Source organism: Petaurus breviceps, unplaced genomic scaffold (genome assembly GCF_028583685.1).
Source record: "Petaurus breviceps papuanus isolate PSGF00001 unplaced genomic scaffold, PetGlider_PUasm1.0 126, whole genome shotgun sequence".
Taxonomy (NCBI): domain Eukaryota; kingdom Metazoa; phylum Chordata; class Mammalia; order Diprotodontia; family Petauridae; genus Petaurus; species Petaurus breviceps.
This window is the reverse complement of record NW_027185655.1, coordinates 79457024-79479562: the sequence shown is the minus strand read 5'-3', so window position 1 is coordinate 79479562 and position 22539 is coordinate 79457024. Positions and strand designations below refer to the sequence as shown.

Sequence of the window (22539 nt, the reverse complement as noted above, 5' to 3'; positions counted from 1 at the left end):
TTTCAGTCATATCCAATTCTCTGTGACCCCATTTGGGGTTTTCTTGGCTAAGATACTGAAGTGGTGGTTTGCCATTTTCTTCTCCAGTTTATTTTGCAGATGAGGAAACTGAAGCAAATAGGATTAAATGACATGCCCAGAGTACTTTAAAGTTAGTGGAGTACTTTATATTCATTATCTCATTTTGACAATAATAACCCTGAAAGGAAAGCAGGGGAAAGCATTTTTGTTCTCATTTCATGGAGAAGGAAACAACCATCTTTAAAAATAATTCTTATGTGCCAAGTAGTGTACTGTGTTAGTGCTGGAGACACAAAGAAAGGCAAAAATAGCCCCTGACCTCATAAAGCTTCCACTCTTCTGGGGAGACAATACGCAAAAATTTGTACAGATGTGATATTTCAAAGGCAATGTACAAAACCTGTGTGCTCTGAGTTTGGAAAAAAACATCTCATGAGAAATAGTAGCCTTAGAGGTCAAAGAAATGTAACTAGCAAGGTTGTATCCCAGACTAATTCCATCTCAAAGGGAGGCCTCAGCTTTCTTAGACTTTTGGTCCAACATAGAAATTCAATACTCTACCAAGATTCACTACAGTACAGAGAAATACTTGTAAGCAGAATCCAGCTGACTCTTGGACAAGACCAAGGTTACTCCAAAATTAAGATATTCCCTCCTCTTCTCCCTCCCTTCCTAAATCACATGACAACCTTTCCCTATTACTTATCCTCTCAAATAAAGAGAGGCACTAAGTAGCTGTGCCAGATAGGTTACTTTTGCAGTCTGTTCTAAAGCAGTGTTAATCGCTATGTGAGTGTATTTCTTGCTGTTCCACAGAATAGCCAGTCACCTGGCAACTGCCAACAACTGTTAGTAATTAGACTACCTTCTAGCCTTGCCTCTTGATTTATTGACCTCTAGTAAAATGGACGTAGGTGGGAGGAATTACTCTCCAGGAATCTCTGGGCTGAGGAATTCCCCAACAACATACACAGTACAAATGGAAGGTAATCTGAGGAGGGAATAGTCATGAGGGGTGGAGTTGGGAAACAGAAAAAGAACACTTGGAGAATGTGGTATCTGAGCACAGTATTGAAGGAAGTCAGGGGAAGAGCCAGGAGAGGCTATTTCAGAAGCAATGGCACCGAGTCAGAAGTTGGAGTATCCTGTGAAAGAAGCAACAAGAAGGTCAGTGTGGCTGGATCTTAGAACATAGCAACCAGCAACATATAAGAAGAGTGTAATGAATGGACAGGCAAAGTTTGTGAAGGCTTTGAAAACTGAACCAAAATTAATCTAAAAAAAATGTTGGAGGCAAAATCTTTAGGAACAGCAAGGCAGATCTTTATGGACATCAAATTCTTCATTCTTATTACTACATCATACTGTTCCTCTTATAAAATGAAGGATTTACACATTATTTCAACTTCTTAAGAGTCTTCCAGGTTCAATTTGAATGACATTAGTGTCTTCTTCTTTCCTCTGTTTCTCTGTCTCTCTCTATATATAATAATAATAGTTAGACATTTATTTAGCACTTTAAGGTTTAAAATGCTTTATAAATATTATTTAATACATATGTATATACAAATAATTGTGTATGTATAGAAAAATCAGTGTAACTTATTTTCTTTTCTCTTTTTTTTTTTTTACCTGTTCTCACTTCAAGACAGGGCAGATGGTGGTTGAATGTATGCCTTAGTCAAAGGAGTGCAACTGTGAAGGGGGAACAGGGAGACTATTATTATTGGCCAGAATGGAAAGAGAAATTTTTTTGAAAGCCTAGGAAGGGGAAGAAATCTGAGACAGGATATGGACAATAGGTCAGTGGGATAACTGTAAAAATAACAGAAATTGGTAATTCTTAGAAAAAAAAATACCTTCTATAAGCTACAAATTGATGGTGTTAATATTTAAACTATCTAACTCTCAATATTCTATGAAAATTTCATTGTAACTTCATAGTACCATATAAGTATTAGTTATATTGCTGGATAGAAACATATAAAATTATTGAAGCATAAGCTTTGGGATCCAATTCATAGAGATATAAAACAGCTTTTCCCTGAATGATTTTTTTTTACCATTCCCTTGAAATCTTAGACTGCATTAAAAGAGAAAAAGTGTCCATGACTAGTGGAATACTAGGTGACTTGGTGCACAGACCACCAGACTTGGAGTCAAGAAAACTTGAATTTAAATCTGACTTTAGACACTATCTGACTCTGGACAAGACACTGAACTTCTGTTAGCCTCAGTTTCCTCAGCTATACATTGGGGATAATAATCACACCTTCCTCAGTGTTGTTGTGAGGATTAAATGAAATAATATGCTTCAAATCCTAAGTACAATATCTAGTGCATATTAAGCACTTAGTAAATGGTTTGTTCCCTTCCTTACTTTCTCCCTCCCCTTCTCCTCTCCTCTCTTTTTCCCCTCCCCTCCTCCTTTCCTCTTCTCCTCCCCCCTATACTCTGCCCATCTGTGACTACATAGCTCTAGCCTAGTATCTTGTTTAGTTAAGGGCTCCAACATGTTAAGAATTACATTAATTAGCTATATCGTGTTAGGGGGAGAAGGAACAGGACAGCCCCTCAAAGATAGGTATCATCCCCGCCCCCTCCCAAACACACACCTCTCAATATTTCTTTTAGCCCTAAAAGTGTCCAGTTCTCCAACCTTTTTTCACATGACTCACAAAACTGTTTGCACTCCACAGGCACTTCTAAAAATGTAGTGGATAACACTGAACACAATGCGATAAAGACAAGTAAGATTATCAAGTCCTATTATGTGAGATCTTCTCCCCCCCTCATTGGAGACATCATGGCTCTCTAGTGAGGAAACTTCAATACAAATCACCAACTGTTCAGAAACTTACAGTAAAAAAAAATTTGATTGGGATCCTGAGACATTAAGTGATTTGCTCAGGGTTACAATGTGTCAGAGACAGGACTTGACTTTGAGTCTTTTTGACTGCAGTTGACTCTTCAACCACTCCTCCCTAGATTTTGCCTCTCTCAATATCTCCCTTCTGTAAATTGAAGATAGACTTTTTGTTTTTGCTTTTTTTTTTGGAGGGTAGGGCAATTGAGGTTATGTGACTTGCCCAAGGTCACATGACTAGTGTTATGTGTCTGAGGCTGGATTTGAACTTTGGTCCTCCTGACTCCAGAGCAGGTAATCTGTTCACTGCACCACCTAGCCACCTCTAAATAGTGACTTTTTAAATGGTGTATGTATGTATGTGTGATGGGTGCTTAGTGATATTTCTGAAATTTTTAAATTACTTTATAAATGTTTGTTGAGTTGAATTGAATTGGCTAGGTTGATGGAGATCATTCCATATGATCAGTAGCTGAAATAACTAGCAATGTTTATCCTAGAGAAGAGAAAAGTCATGGGGGACAAAATAACCATTCTCACGTACTTATTTTTGTTGTTTGTCCTTCATTCTCGAAAGAGCACCATGTCGTCAGGAAGATGATGCCATGACTTGCAAGAGAATTGAATTTAAGTGAGTGAGGGCAGTGCAAGGTCACCAGTCTCATTTTCTCCTCCTGAACCAGTGGCATGATATAGGTCAGGACAACCAGGAATGGCCCCAGGTACTTCAAGGAATTTTCAGAAAGAGGAATTAGATTTGTTATTTCATAAATGGAAGTTGGGTCAAATAAAGCTGGCAAGGTTGGCTTAATCAAGTTTATGGAAGGTTTTGAAGGCAACTCTAAGAAGTTTGTGTTTTATTTGCCAAATCCAAATGCAAAGTATTGTTAATAATCAATATCCCTTTGCCTGACTCTATGATGCCATTATTAATATTGATAGTTTTGCTGACTCTGAGCAAAGAGATATGCATCTCTTCATTTCAGTAAATTAGATAGGTGAGGGGAAACTTTCCTAAGCAACTAGCAATAAAAAACTGATTTGTTACTTGTAACAAATATTGCTTCCTCATGCAGCTTTCGCCTTACTTTTATCCTTCTCCTCCACACCTCAGAAAAGAAAAGTAATTTCATAAGATATTACAAGATATAAAATAAAGGCTATTGTTGATTGCTCATTTTTTCTCATCTACACTGGATGTGGTACTTTATTTTCTATTTAACTCTGTTTATTAATGTTGACATTCTCCTCTATTGAGGCTTCTCTTTCCTCTCTGAATGTGATTTATAGAGTTGCAATAAGCTTGTGCAGTACTATTTATCTCCAGGAAAATGTTCTGCTTTATTTTGTAAGAGATCTAGAACTGACATTTGCTGACATTTTCTCTTACTATTGAGAGTTTTGTATTTCCTTAAGAGAGTGAACCACAATAGTATGGAGTTTAATTTGTTTTGTGCACACTTCTCTATGCCTTGTGTAAAACCCTATACAAAGATGTCACAGAATTGTAGAATTTCAGAGCTTAGGGAGCCGTGAAAGGTCATTTGTCCAGCTCTTTCCCTGATGCAAAAGTATTGTTTACAATATCCTGACAAATAGTTCCGCTTTATTCCCCATCCAAGAAAAGCATACCAGGAAGCCTTGCCCACAAAGAGGTTAGTTGCCTGCCAGAATAGGTCCAGGAGCTGAGTGATTACAGTGTCAAAGGGTATATATACATACATACATATATACATACAAACATACATTTATACATGCACCTTTGGTTTTCTTCTCAACAAATGAAAAATCTGAACATTGCTTTCAACCTGTGATGACAAAAAATAATAAATAGCCTGAGACAATAAGCCAGACTCATGAATTGAATGTTGATGAAATAAATGGTGATAAGCCCTGAACTGATTATACATTCTATGCATTATTTAGTGTATCAAAACTTTCTTTACTATGTAACTACTTTTTTTCCATAGCACCCAAAAATGAGGTTGAGAATGATAGGATGGGTATTGTAATAAAAATCATCTAGAGGTCCATTGATTAGGTACTGCTGTCAATCACCAAATCAATGATGCACATAGAGTTATCTGCATATTTTATTTATTCTCAGAATGTAGGCTCATAGGTATAATGGGAAAAAAAAGCAGACAGCCTATCATAGTCCCTATAGCATTAGTCCAGCAACCTTATGTAGGATGTGAATGGTGATAATGGAATTTAACAGAATATAGGAGTGAAATATTGGGGTATACATCTCAGAAAGGGGGGATATACGTTTTCTACATTGAAAAGGTCAGAACAGGAGCTGGTGCTTGTTTCTCTTGCATAGTTGGGGAAATGGAGGCAGTGCCCTTTTAATTATACTGGTGGTTAAAACTTCAAACTAGAATTTTTCCCGAATCATTTTTCCCTAATCATTTCCCTATCTTATCAGAGTGTCAGCAAGAGTCTTGAGTCAGAATTCTCTTACCCTAGTGTCTATATACTCCTGAACCAGGCAGGTATATATTTTTGGATCATATGAACCTCTTATGTATTTGATATTGATGATAAAAAGGACTTTTGCTTATTTACCATAATATAAAGATACAATGATTTCATTAACTCTGACTTTTTTGGTCATTAGGGCCTAGTCAGTATTTAGCTTTAAAACTACCTCTTTCAGGAATATTGATTCATCTTACCCTTTCTTATTTTTCCATTGCTTTATCCTAATATTCTTTTTTTTTTTAAAGCAATTGGGGTTAAGTAACTTGCTCAAGGTTATACGGCCAGTTATTATTTCTGGGTGTGGTATCGAGTATCTGAGCCCGGATTTGATCCAGGTCATCCCGACACTGGAGCCAGTGCTCTTACTCGCTGAGCCACCTGGCTGCCCCTAAGCAATTGGGGTTAAATAACTTGCTCAAGGTTACACGGCCAGGTGTTTCTGGGTGGGTGCTAAGTGTCTGAGCCCGGGATTCAATCTCCAGGTCTTCTCAATACTGGAGCCGGTGCTCTTACTTGCTGTGCTACCTGGCCGCCCCTATCCTAATATTCTTACAACACTTTTGGCCTCGATTCACACTATTTCATTTTTCACTAAAAATTATAGGCTCTTAGAAATAAATCTAGAATAAATAGAATCTTGGAAATAAAAGGGTCCTTTAGTTAATTTACCTCATCATCTCCAAAGGAAATTGAGGCACATTTTGGGGGAAGGGAATGACTTACTCCTAGTTATGTAATAGGTGAGAGTCAGAGACAGAATGTGAACCAAACTCTTCTGACTCTCAATTGAGGCCTTTGTCCCAATTTCATTATTTTGAAAGAAGTCAATTTCTTTGAATTCTTGAGCTAAAAATCTCCTTTCCCAGCCTCTGGATTCTGGTCTGCTATCTAAATCCACAGAGATGATGCCTAATCTGCCAATCCCATGATGACTCAAGACACTTATAAATAATTACCATATGCCCTAGATCTCTTCTCCAGGCTCAATGTCACACATCTCTTCCAGTGAAGATTACAAGGTATGGTAATGGCAGTTTGGACACTCTCTCCTGGATAAGACACTTTGCTAATGGTTTTGTCTACAGTACTGCAACTATGCTATACTACAGCTGTTGCCCATTTGTCACTAATTTGCTTTGTAACAAAGACATTTGTTTCCATTTCTGTGTAAGTATATGCCTGTCTCCCCAAAAGCCTTCAGGGAAAGAAATTGGATTTATTCCCAAGAGTGCTTGGAGGAGGAGAAAGAGAAAGAGGACAGAGCTTGTAAAATACTTTTCTAAGAACCATCCTGAGGTTTCAGGGATACAAGAATATCACCCATATATTACAAAAACAAGACAAAATAAAACAGAGCTCAGAACTTTATCCATTAAAAGCTCATTACGTGAGGCCTATGACTCATTTTTTTAAAAATGTGTGTTTTCCTTGGGATTGCATTTCTATGCCTTTGCTTAATCTGTCTCATATAATTGAATATATTCAAACTCCTACATGAAACCTTTTCCAGTCCTCCCACTCTCAACCCTCTATAATAATAATAATAACAATAACAATAATAAAAAAAATGAGTGGTAGAGCCAAGATGGCAGAATGGAAACTGTAGCTTTTCTAAACTCCTCCATGAATCCCATCACTAAACTCTAAAAAGTGAATCTGAACGGATTTTGGAGTGTCAGAAACCACTGGGAGACAGAGCGTGGTGGAATCCAGCCCAGGAAGGTGCCCATGTGGGTCTAGGCAGGGGAAGTGTGAAGCATGTTGGGGGCTGCAGGAGCTCGGACTAGAGAGCAGACTACAGCAGAGAGAGAGAAGGAGCCCCAGCCAGTGGACTCACCCACCCCATGGGCAATTCGCAGCTGTCTCACCAGCATCTCACCACTGGACAGAAGGATCCATTGGAGCTAGGCAAGAGAGCGCTTGGGGCCCCCAGCAGAGACTGCAGCTTCTCCTGGGGCTATCAACACACAGCCTGGAATTTTAGAAATCACCTGTCAGATTTTTCAGGGACCAGGATGGCAAAGTAAACTCTGACTGCTCTGATTCCCACTCCCTGACCTAGAAAACCCTGAGATAAGTGTCCCACTCAGAGTGAAACCTGAGATAGTGGAAATAGCCTTGGGCTTGGGAGACACTGAGAAGGGGTGTAACTGAGGCAGCAAGGAGTCTTAAGAGAAGAGGGGGAGGTGTCCTAACAAGCCCTACTTCCCCTGACCAGCAAAAGCCTGCCTGAGCAGTAGACCTGGGGCATAGAGGCAGAAATCTGAAGTGGCCAGACCACCCCTCCTCCACTGCGTACTCTGTGAGCATCAGCATAACTCAGGGGAAACTCTGAGACTCCTGGCCTTGGACTCAACCTAGACACCCAGGTGCTACAGCACACAAAGTCAAAAACAAGACCCCTAGCTCCAAGCCTGAGAAATTAGGAAATAGGAAATTACAATGGGAAAGAATGAAGCTGGGAAGGAGAAGGCAAGAAAATCCATTAGAGCTTATTATAGCGATCAAGAACAACCAAATACAGAGGACAACATGGACTCTATACTCACACCTGAGACCACAGAAAGAAATATGAACTGGTCTCAAGCCCAAAAAGCATTCTTGGAGGAGCTTAAGAAAGATTTTAAAGACCAAATTAGGGAAGTAAAAGACAAGTTTAAATCAACAGTAACGAAATTAGAAAAAAGTCTCACTGAAGAAAATATATCCTTAAAAATTTAAATGAGTGAACTAATTGGAAAAAATGCCTCCCTAAAAAAGGACCTTCAAAAATTAACTGAAGAGAATAATTCACTAAAAATTAGAATCAGTCAAATTGAAGCTGAGGACTAGGATGCACCAAGAGTCAGTCAAACAAAACATGAAGATTGAAAAACTGGAAGAAAGTGTAAAATATCTCACTGGAAAAACAACTGACCTAGAGAACAGATCCAGAAAAGAAAACTTAAGAATTATTGGTCTACCAGAAAGCCACGATGAAAAAAGCAGGCTGGACAACATCCTCCAAGTGACTGTCAAAGAAAACAGTCCTGAAATGCTAGAATCAGAAGGTGAAACAGTTATCAAAAGAATTCACTGGACTCCTCCTGAAAGAGATCCCAAATTGAAAACTCCAAGAAATATAGTAGCCAAATTCCAGAATTACAACATTAAGAGAAAATATTGTAAGCAGCCTAAAAGAAACAATTCAAACATCATGGAACTACAGTCAGGATCACACAGGACCTGGCAGCATCTACACATTAAAACATCAGAGGGATTGGAATTTGATTTTTCATAGGGCAAAAGAGCTAGGACTGCAATCAAGGATTTAACTACCCGGCAAAACTGAGCATAATATTTCAGGCAAGGAGATGGTCATTTAATGAAATCAGGGACTTCCAGACTTTCCTGATGAAAAAGCCAGAGCTCAGTGGAAAATTTGATCTCCAATTACAAGACTCAAGAAAGACATAAAAAGGTAAACAAGGAAAACACACACTCACACAGACACACATGCACACTTGCACATAACTTGGGATGCAATAAGAGCAAAATATTCACATCCCTATATGAGAAGCTTATGACTGTCAATATTGAAATTTATATGATTATCATGACCTTTAATAGGGTTATACATAGATACAGGGTGTGGGTATAAATGAACTAATCTGATGATAAAAGAAAGAAAAGCCTTAGTAAGGAGGTCAAAGGGACTGCAATGGTATAAAAGGAAAGGATGAGACAGAAAAAGTAAATTATGCCATAAAAGGGGGCATAAAAACACACTATAGTAGAGGGGAAGGAAAGAGGGAGAGGAAAATCATTTGAACATTATTCTCACTAATTCTGGTTCAAAGAGGAATCAACATAATCAGTTAAGTTTAAGATTCTAATGTGAAAAGACATGAATACTCATTAAATAGAGGGAAAGGAGGGAGGGAGAGGAGCACTGTATGAAATTTACTCTCATTAGTTTGGGGTCAAAGGTGGAATAACATACTCTGATAAGTATAAAAATCTATTGTGTCCTATAGGCAGTAGGAGTGGTAAGGGGTGATAAAAAGGGGTGGATTAGAGGGGAGGGAAATAATAGTGAGGGGAGAGGGTAGGTAAAGAAGGGGAAGTCACAGGGAGGGAACACTGAGGGAGGTGATCAAAAGGAAAACCCTTAAGGAGGTGAAGGGAGAATGAATAAACAAAAACATAAGCAGGGGAGGGAATTGGATGGAGGGAAAGAAACAGATAGTCATCATCACTGTGAATGTGAATGGGATGAACTCTCCCATAAAACAGAGGCAGATAGCAGAATGGATTAAAGACCATAATCCTACAATATGCTGTCCACAAGAAACACATTTGAAACAAAGGGATATCCACAGTGTAAAAGTAAAAGACTGGAGTGGAATATATCATGCCTCAGCCCACTAAAGTATAAAAAGCAGGGGTAGCAATCCTTATCACAGATAAAGCAAAAGCAAAAGTAGATCTAATTAAAAGAGATAAGGAAGGAAACTATATCCTGCTAAAAGGCACCATTGAGAATGAAGCAATATCATTTCTTAACATATATGCACCAAGGGGTATAGCATCCAGATTCCTAGAGGAGAAATTAAGGGAATTAGAGGAAGAAATAGATAGCAAAATGATACTAGTAGGGGACCTTAATCTCCCACTCTCTGAACCTGATAAATCCAACATCAAAATAAGCAAGAAAGAAGTTAAGGAGGTAAATAGAATTTTAGAGAAGCTAGATATGATAGATCTCTGGAGAAAATTGAATGGGGATAAAAAGGAATATACTTTCTTCTCAGCAGTTCATGGCACATATTCAAAAATCAACCATGTGTTAGGGCATAAAAAAGCTCAAAATTCAGTGCAGAAAGGCAGAAATATTAAATGCATCCTTCTCAGATCATGACACAATAAAAATTATATTCAATAAAGGGCCATGGAAAGATAGACTAAAAACCAATTGGAAATTAAACAATTTAATCCTAAAGAATGAGTGGGTCAAATAAGAAATTATAGAAACAATCAGTAATTTCATTGAAGAGAATGACAATAATGAGACAACATACCAAAATTAGTGGGATACATCAAAGTGGGATGCAGTTCTTAGGGGAAGTTTTATATCCCTCAGTGCATACATGAATAAATTAGACAAAAGAGAGGTCAATGAATTGAGCATGCAATTCAAAAAACTAGAAAGAGAACAAATTGAAACTCCCCAATTAAATACGAAATTAGAAATACTGAAGGGGTGGCAAGATGGTGCAGTGAAAAGAGTACCGCCCCCAAACTCAGGGGGACCTGACTTTGGATCCAGCCTCAGACACTTAACAAACACACACAGACACACACACACACACACACACACACACACACGCACAACTAGCCATGTGACCTTGGGTGAGTTACTTAACCCAAATTACCCTCCATAAAGCAAAAAAATATTTTAAAAAGGGCAGCTAGGTGGCACAATGAATAGAGCCCCTGCCCTGGAGTCAGAAAGATCTGAGTTCAAATCTGTCCTCAGCCACTTAACACATTTACTAGCCATGTGACTTTGGGCAAGTCCCTTAAGCCCAATTGCCCTCCAAAAAAAAAAAAAAGAAAAGAAAAGAAATACGGAAAATCAAACTAGAGATTAATAAAATTGAAATTAAGAAAACTATTGAATTAATAAATAAAACTAAGAGCTGGTTTTATGAAAAAAAAAACAATAAAATTGATAGACCCTTAGTCAATATGATAAAAAAGAAAGAAAGAAGAAAAACAAATTATGAGTATCAAAATGATAAGGGTGAATCTACCTCCAATGAAGAAGAAATCAAAACAATAATTAGGAATTATTTTTCCCAATTGTATGCACATAAATTTGACCATCTTAGGGAAATGGATGAATAATTTGAAAAATATAAGTTGCCCAGATTAACTGAAGAGGAAGTAAATTACTTAAATAACCCCATCTCAGAAAAAGAAATGAAACAAGCCATCAGTGAAACCCCTAGGAAAAAATCTCCAGGACCAGATGGATTTACTAGTGAATTCTATCAAACATTTAAAGAATAATTGATTCCAACTCTACAAACTATTTAGGAAAATTAATGAAGGAGTCCCACCAAATTCTTTTTATGACACAAATATGGTACTTATACTTAAATCAGGAAGAGATAATACAGAGAAAGAAAATTATAGACCAATTTCCATCATGAATATAGATGCAAAAATTTTAAATAAAATATTAGCTAAAAGATTACAGTAACTTTTCACAAGAATAATACACTTTCATCAGGTAGGATTTATTCCAAGAATGCAAGGATGGTTTAATATTAGGAAAACCATCAGTTTAATTGATCATATCAACAATAAAAGTAGCAGAAACTACATGATTATCTCAATAGATGCAGAAAAGGCTTTTTACAAAATAAAACATCCATTCCTATCAAAAACACTAGAAAGTATAGGAATAAATGGAGCCTTCTTTAAAATAATAGGTAGCATCTATATAAAGCCGTCAGTAAGTATTATATGTAATGGGGATAAGCTAGAAGCATTTCCAATAAGATCAGGGGTGAAACAAGGATGCCCACTATCACCCTTCCTTTCAATCTGGAACTAGAAATGTTAGCAGTAGCAATTAGAGAAGAAGAAGAAATCAAAAGAATCAAATTAGGCAAAGAAGTGACCAAGCTATCATTCTTTGCAGATGATATGATAATATACTTAGAGAATCCTATAGAATCAAGTAAAAAAACTACTTCAGACAAAAAATAAATTTAGCAAAGTTGCAGGATATAAAATAAACCCACATAAATCCTAGGCATTCCAGTATATTTCTAAGGTAATTCAATACCAAGAGATAGAAAGAGAAATCCAAAATTTAAAGTTATGGTAGACATTACAAAATATTTGGGAATCTACCTGCCAAAAATTACCCAGGACCTATATGATCACAACTACAAAACACTTTTCACACAAATAAAGTCAGATCTAACTAATTGGAAAAATATCAATTGCTCATGACTGGGTCGAGCTAATATAATTTTACCTAAATTAAATTATATATTTAGTGCCATACCAATCAATTTACCAAAAAACTACTTTGTAGAGCTAGAAAAAAATAGTAACAAAATTCATTTGGAAGAACAAAAGTTCTAGAATGTCAAGGGAACTGATGAAAAGAAATGCTAGGGAAGGTTTCCTCGCTCTTCCAGATTTTAATCTGTATTAAAAAGCAGCAGTATCCACACTACTTGGTACTGGCTGAGGAAGAGAGTAGTGGATCAATGGAATAGATTGGGAACAGGAGACTCAGCAGTAAATGACTATAGTAATCTCTTGTTTGATAAACCCAAAGACCCCAATTTTTGAGATGAGAACTCAGTATTTGACAAAAACTGCTGGGAAAACTGGAATATAGTATGGCAGAAACTGGGTATAGATCATTATCTAACACCATATATCAAAAACAAGTCTAAATAGGTGCATGATCTAGGTATAAAGGTTGATACTGTAAGCAATCTGGGAAAGAAAGGAATAGTTTAACTTTCAGATTTTTGGAGAGGGGAAGACTTTATGACCAAACAAGAAATAGAGAGCATTATAAAATGCAAAATGGATAATTTTAATTACATTAAATTGAAAAGCTTCTGTATAAACAAAACCAATGTAACCAATAGTAAGAGGTAGGTGGGAAATTGGGAAAGAATTATCGCAACCTATGTCTCTGATAAAGAACTCATTTCTAAAATATACAGAGAATTGTGTCAAATCTATAAGAATACAATTCATTACCCAATTGATAAATGGTCAAAGGATATGAACAGGCAGTTTTCAGAGGAAGAAATTAAAGATATCTATAAGCATGAGAAAAAATGCTCTAAATCACTATTGATTAGAGAAATGCAAATCAAAACAACTCTGAAGTACCACATCTCACCAGTCAGATTGGCTAAGATGACAAAACAGGAAAATGACAAATGCTGGACAGGATGTGGGCAAATTAGAACACTAATGCATTGCTGGTGGAGTTGTGAACTTATCCAACCTTTCTGGAGAGCAATCTGGAATTATAGCCCCAAAGGGCTATAAATAATTTCATACCCTTTGACCGAGCAATACCACTTCTAGGGTTATATCCCAAAGAGATCATGGAAGTGGGAGATAGACCCATATGTACAAAAATATTTACAGCACTTCTTTTTGTGGTGGCAAAGAATTTGAAATTAAGGGGGTGCCCATCAATTGGGGAATTGCTGACCAAGTTGTGTATATGCATGTAATGGAATACTATTGTACAATACGAAATGAGGAGCAGATGGACTTCATATTTACTTGGAGAGGCTTATAAGAACTGATGTTGAGTGAGAAGAGTAGAGCAAGGAGAAATTTGTACACAATTACAGACACAAAGTACATGTGATGACTGTGATAGTAATGGAATATAAAGATCCCCCTGTATTGGCTTGGTTTTTGGTTTGATTGTGTTAAAACCCAGAGCTTGTTAATCCCACATGTGGGATGAACTCGTTGACTTGAAAAGAGAGTCCTGAACTGGGAGGAGCTGGTGACGTAGATTTGGAGAGACACGAGAGAGAGGCAGAAGAACTTTTTGGAAGCAGCACCCTCGTGGAGGCAGAGAGAGACTGAGAGGATTGCTGAGGGCCACTTTGAATTGCCCTGGAATTTTGAGACCTGCCCCCTGAGCTGCCAAGGACTGAGGAGACATGGCTGTTTTGCTGGTACTTTGTCTGTTTTGATGTTGTTTTGCCAGATATGTCCACTGGTGAAAGACAGTCCTGTTGTTGAAGAAGTTCTGGAATCTGGCTGTTGGCTAAGAGCTCCTGAGACTGTCCTGCAGACAGAGAGTGAATTCTGTCCACTGGTGAAGGACAGTGCTGTTGTTGCAGGGTCTGGGAACCTTTCTGTTGGTTCAGAAGCTCTGAAGAAGGATTTTCTTGTTGTATGTTTACAGAAATCCTGGGAGAGGGTTTTGCTAATGTTTTAAGGGGTTCTAGTACTGTTCTGCAGACAGAGGATGAATTAATGAAGAGACTGGTAATATATCTTGTGGCCTTGCTAAGCCTTGTCTCCCCAGGAACAAAGATTGCTGAGAACTTGCCTCCTGTCAAGATGAAGAAAAGACCTCCATTTGGGTATTAAGTGCTGTGCCTAAACTTGATGTAACTCTGGGGTAGATTCAATTGTGATCCAGGGGTGGGGAACTTTTGACCTTTTTGTGTTCTATGGTTGAACAAATGAATGTACTTTACTTACAAAACCTCCATTTGAGAAGAGGGGTTTTGAGATGGACTAAATGAAGGTACAGCCTAGGGGTGGAGTAGTACTTAGAACAGGGACTTTGTAATTGATTGAATGAATGTAAGGTCCTGGGGTGGGGTAGTACTTGGAGATTATTTAATCACACTTAGTAAATGCTGTATGTGTCATGTTCTGACCTTCTCTGTTCTTAATTTGTCACTGAATAAAATGGAGAGCACCTATTCTGGTATTCTGAACCTTGGGAAGTTGCCTTTCCTTGGCATTACATTACAATGACCAACTTTGATAGACTGGATTCTAGTCTAGAACTAGATAGAACTAGAAAGAACTGAGTATGAATTCAGATTGAAGCAAACTACCTGATCTTTTTCTTTTTATTGTTTGGTTTTGTTTCCTCTTTACCATTTTTCATTCCATCTGATACAACCCATCTTTGCAACCTGACTAATATCTAATGTGAAAGTATTTGCAAATCCTATACTTGAATGTATGCTGTCATGTGGGTGGCGGGGGGAGTGGAGGGAGAGAGAGAAAATTTGAAACTCAAGGATTTGTGGAATTGAATCTTGTAAACTAAAAGTAAAAAAAAGCAAATTAAAGACAAAAAATAATAATAATAAAATAATAATAATAACACAATTTATGTGATATTCATTTCAACTTATTATATACATATATATGCTATTATTGTTGTTCATTATTCATTTTTGAAGAGGACCAAAGAAATCACAATATTGGGGTCAGTTTACAATATGTGTGACTATGGCTGATCAGTCCAGTATGAATTCAGAAGGTTCTACTACAGGTTTGGTACAAGTAGCATATTAGATTTGGAAAGGAGATGTCTCTGGATTTGCATAGCTCACATTTCCTTTGTGATACTGTGATTCTGTTTTGTTCATGGAGTACAGTGCTTTTTTGATACTGGCACACTAAGTTGGGAGGTCCTATGCCAACATCTCTCATGTCTCACAATCAATATTAAATTTCTTCAGAGAGACCTTGAGAGAATCCTTGTACAGCTTCTTCTGACCACCATGTGAGGACTTACCTTGTGCCAGTTATCCATGTAATAATCTTTTAGATAAACATGTATTTGACATTCCAGCCATGTAGCCAGCCCCATGGGTAGATGAAGTAGAGTTTGAATATTAGGCAGTTCAACTCAAGAGAGAACTTCAGAATCTGTTACTTTATCTTGCCAAGAAATCTTTAGAATCTTCCTAAGACAATTTGGATGGAAGCAATTCATTTTCTTGATATGGCACTGGTAGACTGTCCAGGTTTCACCGGCCTACAACAATGAAATTAGCACAATAGCTTTGCAGACCTTCAGTTTGTTAGGCAATCCATTACCTCTTCTCTCTCACACTTTCTTTTAGAACCTCCCAAAATCTCACCTAGCTCTGGCAATGCATGTATCAACCTTTTCACCTATAGGTACATACATCCCTGGAAAGTAAATTGCCAAGGTAAATGAACTTGTCCATAGTGTTAAAAATTTCTCCATTTGCTGTAACTGATGGTTCTACATATGGATGGTGTAATGCTGGCTAGTGGAGAATCTCTGTTTTCTTAATGTTGATTATCAAGTCAAAATTAGCATGATCAGTAAAGAATCTGCCATCTTTTGATGGCAGCAACAGTGTTTTGTTTTGTTTTTGTTTCTTTGTTTTCCCAGTGCTTAGCACAATGCCTGGCACATAGTAAGCATTTAATAAATGTCTTTTGATTTAGAAGATGGTGAGGGGGATTAAATGAATCCCTTTTTCCATTAGTCCCCTTTTCTGGACCCTGGTGGTCCCAGTGAGAGAGGAGGAGGAAGGAAAACTGAAAAGGATCAGAAGTATGTGAGAGTCTCTTAAATAAATTTGGATCAACACTAGAAAAAACATAGGCTTTCCTTTCTAATGTACCATGAGACATACTGCTGGCAGATTTCTAAGAGCTAAGGAGCCTCCCAACTCACTGATCCTCTAGCTAGATCAATGAAGGTGCTATATGGCAAGGAGGGTGGAGATTGCCGGGTCCTGTTAACAGAGGTTAGGATGGAAGACTACTATCCAAAGAAACTGAGTAACTCTGTGGAATAAAAAAGAGATAGTTACAGAGCTAAAATGTGAATGATTAAGTCTGGCCTTCACTGCTGGGGGTGGAAATTCTAGACACTAATTGGGGCACATTTTACATGGATTTATGCTGGATCTCACAAGAATTAATATAACTCCTGACAAAGCAAAAGTAGAATTACTCCCCATAGAGAGTCATGAGAATCTGTAGGCATAGCATTCTTATAAAACTTGAAAGCTTAAAACGTATAGCCAATTCATTATTCAAATACTTTCCCAAACTACAAATTTAGAAACTTCTGACTATTTGAACTAAAAGCAATCATGTATGACTTCCTTTCTTTAAGAGAAGAGCACAGACCATTAAGATATGTATAAACATACACACATGTGCATCAAATACAGATGTGATAAATAGAAATTTATCAAGAAACTAGAATCAGGATAAGTGAAGGAAAGATCAAATATATGCAAAAGAGATAAGGAGTACTTATGGTTGTTTGGTTAAATTTTCATTCTCATACTCTGTGGCCCACAATCTGTTTTTATGTATGTGCATTATCTTCCTCATATCCTAATAGTAAAGAAGTAAAAGTTCCTATTCCTCTACTATCCCCTAGGTTTATTTTTTTGTTTGCTTGTTTTATAAAAATTTGATTTGTCACTTGAAGTTAGGGATTAGTTTAAAGGCTATAGAAGCTCTATGTATTACTTACTTTTGGCATCTGTAGCTGTAATTCCATCAATTTAGAGAACTCAGTGAGGAAATTCCCCATTCCAAAATCTATTCTCAATTATTTTGAAAATTATTGTCTTAGAGGTACTGTGATGTTGAGTGCCTTATTCAAAGTCATACAGCCAGTACAGGTCAGAGGCAAGATTTATAATTCAATCTTTCTGAATGAAAGGATAGCTCTCTATTCACTAAGCCATTATGCTTCCTGTGTAAATATACACAGGCACATAATGTACACACATAAGGTTCAAGTATGCATGTGCACATGTAATTCTTAAAAAAATATATGGTAAATATCCACAAACAAATCACAGGAAATGCTAAAATTAATGCAAAAATACATATGCAACAGATTCAATAGTTCATAGGTTATAGCAGACAAATGGATATTTTAAAGAAAAAAGATTATAATTAAAACACTTTATTCATTACTCCCTATTTAAGTGTCATCACAAAGGAAAAATTAGGGAATATTTTAAAAGATTAACAGTGATATCACAATTGTTAATTAGTCAGCAGATTTTGTTTTTCAAATTGCCATAACACAGCTAAGTGTAAGTGGGTAGGAGGGATGTTCTTGAATGCTGGGCCTAAAGTTATTATTAACACAGATAACCTTAATAAGATTAGATTTTTCTTTCTCTTAGACTTTTTTAATTATTTCAAGATGTAAATTTCTTCCATTATTATTTTGTCACAAATTTTAATTCTGTGTTTTCAAAGAAATTAATTTTGAAAATAATTAATTTTGAAAGTCATATTTTACAGTCAACAAAATACCACTCCATGTTTTAAATCAAAATATTCATGTTGTATGTGTAATATAGATAGGTAGATGGATGGATAGATAGTTTTAGTCTCCCTGCTTCTGACCATCTTCATCCCACTAAAAACTTGAACTCATCCCTGGCTCACATTCTCTGCCCCCTCACCCCTTCCATAATCCTTTGTGTTCCTCTGTTACTGTGTAAGCTTCTTGAATTCAAAGACTGCCTTGTCTATTTATATTTGTACCACCTGCATTTATCACAGTCCCTGGTATATCATAGGAACTTACTGAACCTATCATTCTATCTATATCTATGAATTTATCAGTGTAGAGAACTTCCCATGTGAAAACTTCTAGTATTATAGATTGGCATCTTATCTGAAACTTATCATCTTTGAAAATTGTCTGGAAGGGCTAAGAAGTCAAATGACTTATTTATGGCCATATAACCATTTTTATGTGATACAGGTAGAACTTGAAATTGTCCTTCTGACTTAAAGGTAATCACATATACATTAGGAATGTGTGTGTTATAGTACATAACAATGGGATAAAAGTGAAAAAGAAGAAAATTCACCAAAATTTCTTCAGATAAAACTAACCAGTTTTTGATAGTCTCATTTTTTGACATTATGGTTTCCAATGATGTTTAATCTGCTATTTCATAAAGCATAGACTTCCTGATGCATTTCATGGGCAAACAGTAAGATAAAGGCATTTAAGCAGGTACAGCCACTCATTCAGAACATGATTCCTATTAGTATAGGACTGCTATATACTGTGTAAAGCTTGGCCTATTATGATTTTTCATTCTAAAACACCAATCCCTTATATTAGTATGGTTAGGAGTTTATTCTCTATGCAACTGGAGAATAAAGAACCAGAAACCAATAACCACTATAATTACAATATGGAAACAGACTTAAATGAATAAGACTTGAAGGCATATGTTAGGACCTAGCTAAGTATAATGGGAATGGGAATTTGAAGATCTTCCCTGCCCATTAATATACCTGGGGGGGAGTTTGAAGAGCTTCCCTGTTCTGAAGATAAACTCTGCCCCTTAGAGACCACAGGAAGCTTCCTGCTGGGAAGATAATCCCTGCCCCCAACAGGCTGAATGTAGTCACATGGAGCCTGTGGTAGGAGTTTGCTGAGGAGAAGCAGAGCCTACAAGACAAGCTGGTAGAGAGCTAGCCTGACAGTTGGAGACAGTTGGGGATAGAGGATGCTCAGGCAAGGAGATAGAGAGTTTTGTGAGTAAATATTGATCTTGTATTGGTGGAGATAGAGAGTTTTGTGAGTAAATATTGATCTTGTATTGGTTTGTGGGAAGGCTAAAGAATGCTGTGACTCTCAGCATTATTATGGCTTCTGAATATCTTTGGTACTATGATGACATCAGCTTACTGGTTTGGGGATTTGGTTTTCTGGTGTCTAAATAAATCCTTTCAACTTTATCTTCTATCTGGAAATTTTGACATATTTTACAATTGAACACCATGTGATAGTTATACCTATGTTCTCAATTGTGATCATGGGAGCTGCAAATATTGCATTGGTACTACAACTAGGAATATGAGAACTTTCCTTTCCTGTCTGACTTTCTGAATCATTCAACGTGTTTTAGTTTCAGAGGGAGTATGATACCACACACAAGGGATGGGAAGAGAAGGACCTTGGATCATCAGCCTATTATATAATTAGAGCTCCTTTCTCTTTCCTTACTTCTTCTTGAATACAATGATACTGAGAGGACTGAGTGGAGACTTTGTTATAATCCACAATCCTATTTCTTTAGTACATGGTAAGGCATGCTTAAAGCTGTAGAACGTACCTGGAGACTATTCCCTGGGACTGAATAAGAGAATTTAGTTGTTTTTTCTGTCCGACTAGGAAATACTCTTTCCATGGTTGTGTGCTTTCAGGCTTATGTCTACCATATCGTGAAAGAGGATTGATGTTTTCTATCAAAACTTATCAATTTATAGCTACAGTGTAGTCACAACTGGATGGTTTTTGTAAATGCTAAGTCTAAAGCAGAACGGGAAAGTATTATGAGGTTTTTTTCATTCCCTTCTATATACAAATCTGCCATGTGTTCCATGGCAAAAATGAAATTTAGGACTTTAAAATAATAATCAATTGATCAATCAGCTAGCATTTATGACATACCTACTGTGTTTCAGGCATTATATTAGATATTGGGGACATAAAGACAAATGATAAGGTGAAAAAATTATAACGTCAATGATGACAATAATAGTAAGAAGAAGAAAAGGAAGAAAAATGAGGAAGAGAAGGAATTTAAACTTGTGTCCACAAAAAAAGTACTCATTAAGTGAGCTAATTATCTCAAAAATTTAAGCCAACAGAAGACTTTTATCTCAATTATAATTTATAAAAAACTGATGTTCATCCGTATTTTGAACTATTTCAAAGAGCTTGACTCACAATAACTTTCTGAAAAAGATATTGCAAATACTAATTTTTCCATGATGGAATTTTTGATTCAATTTCTATACATGATAGAAATTTCCTAGGGAAATTTGCATATTTTTAAAATTACAAATCCCCCCAAAAATCAGTCAAGACCTTGGGAAAAGATTATTTTTAGTTTTCCAGCAAGAATAAAATGTTCAGTCAACAAAGAAACAATACTGTTTGAAGGAATCTACAGACATCAAATTAAAAGCAAGGCCAGAAAATGCTGACACTAGGAGTTAAAGGTAAGGGTCAACATTTCCAGGAATCAGAGTATATAAGGAAGAAGTGGTCAGTGCTAATCAATCACTCTTGTTTTTCACTGTTGCCATGTTAAAAGTATGTGTTCATATACATTTGACTCAATTCTCTGTATATTTTAGAGATGAGTCCTTTGTCAGAGACATAGGTTGTAAAGATTCTTTCCCAATTTCCCACCTCCCTCTTAATCTTGGTTACATTGGCTTTATTTGTACAGAAACTTTTCAATTTCATGTAGTCAAAATTATCCATTTTACATTTTATAATGTTCTCTAATTCCTGTTTCGTCATAAAGTCATTCCCTCTCCTCAAGTCTGATAGGTAAACTATTCCTTGTTTTAGCAGACTGCCTACAGTATCAACCTTTATACCTAGATCATGAACCCATTTAGACTTGATTTTGGTATATGATGTTAGATAATGGTCTATGTCCAGTTTCTGCCATACTATATTCCAGTTTTCCCAGCAGTTTTTGTCAAACAGTGAGTTCTTATCCCAAAAACCAGGGTCTGGGGGTTAATCAAACAATACATTACTGTAGTCATTGACTTCTGAATCTCATGTGCCTAATCTATTCCATTGATCCACTTCTCTTATTTCTAAGCCAGTGCCAGGTAATTTTGATGACTGCTGCTTTATAGTACAGATTGAAATCTGATAAAGCTAGTCCACCTTCCCTAGCATTTTTTTTCAATAATTCCCTTGATATTCTGGACTGTTTATTCTTCCAGATGAATTTTGTTACTATTTTTTCTAACTCTATAAAGTAGTTTTTTGGTAAATTAATTGGTATGTCACTAAATATATAATTTAATTTAGGTAAAATTGTCATTTTTATTATATTAGCTCGACCCAGCCATGAGCAATTGACATTTTTCCAATTAGTTAGATCTGACTTTATTTGTGTGAAAAGTGTTTTGTAGTTATGATCATACAGGTCCTGGGTTTGTTTTGGCAGGTAGATTCCCAAATATTTTATAATGTCTACAGTAACTTTAAATGGGATTTCTCTTTCTACTTCTTGCTGTTGAATTTCATTGGAAATATATAGGAATGCCGAGGATTTATGTGGGTGTATTTTATATCCTGCAACATTGCCAAATTTATTTATTGTCTCAAGCAGTTTTTTACTTGATTCTCTAGGATTCTCTAAGTATATCATCATATCATCTACGAAGAGTGATAGCTTGGTCTCTTCTTTGCCTAACTTGATTCCTTTGATTTCTTTTTCTTCTCTAATTGCTACTGCTAACATTTCTAGTACCAGATTGAATAAGAGGGGTGATAGTGGACACCCTTGTTTCACCCCTGATCCCCAATTGATAAATGGTCAAAGGATATGAACAGGCAGTTTTTGGAGAAAGAAATTAAAGCTATCTATAAGCACATGAAGAAATTCTCTAATTCACTATTGATTAGAGAAATGCAAATCAAAACAACTCTGAGGTACCACATCTCACCAGTCAGATTGGCTAAGATGACAAAACAGGAAAATGACAAATGCTGGAGAGGATGTGGGCAAACTGGAACACTAATGCATTGTTGGTGGAGTTGTGAACTGATCCAGCCTTTCTGGAGA

The 22539-nt window shown here is 36.6% G+C and overlaps 1 long non-coding RNA gene across 1 annotated transcript in view; it reads left to right on the top strand.

Annotated features, from left to right (window-relative positions):
• The first annotated feature begins 1031 nt into the window (after positions 1–1031).
• LOC138170630 (uncharacterized) overlaps positions 1032–22539 on the top strand; it is a 39142-nt gene continuing 17634 nt past the window's right edge. The window contains exon 1 of the long non-coding RNA XR_011170692.1: positions 1032–1188. This is a non-coding gene — a long non-coding RNA (uncharacterized lncRNA). The remainder of the gene's footprint in view (positions 1189–22539) is intronic.